Consider the following 396-nt stretch of genomic DNA (forward strand, 5'->3'; position numbering starts at 1 on the left):
GATGATAGTGATCTGTCTTTATTTGTTTTATTTTTAAATGTCTGTCATCACTTTTAGTAGACATTACTTACTTTGATGGTCAGCGTAAGTAATGTAGCCAATGGTTATTTTATGACTACCGGTACTCCTTTTTAAAAAGTCGGAGCATATTTGTTTTGCCTGTTCTGTTTCATGTATGTTGATTGGCCTGTTTTGGAGATTTGCAGCCTAGTGGTATCTATTGCCCACTCCAAATGACCACTGCATAGTGGATGAACAGAATACTGTAATATGTTACAGTAATCGGGCTACTATTGCAAACACTATACAGTAGGCCTAGCCATAGAGATGATGGGGCCTACCTGCCAAAGCGTCATCAGTGTACACCTGCACGTCACGATCATAGACCACCACTCC

The sequence above is a fragment of the Oncorhynchus kisutch genome, linkage group LG8 (genome assembly GCF_002021735.2).
Source record: "Oncorhynchus kisutch isolate 150728-3 linkage group LG8, Okis_V2, whole genome shotgun sequence".
Taxonomy (NCBI): Eukaryota; Metazoa; Chordata; class Actinopteri; order Salmoniformes; family Salmonidae; genus Oncorhynchus; species Oncorhynchus kisutch.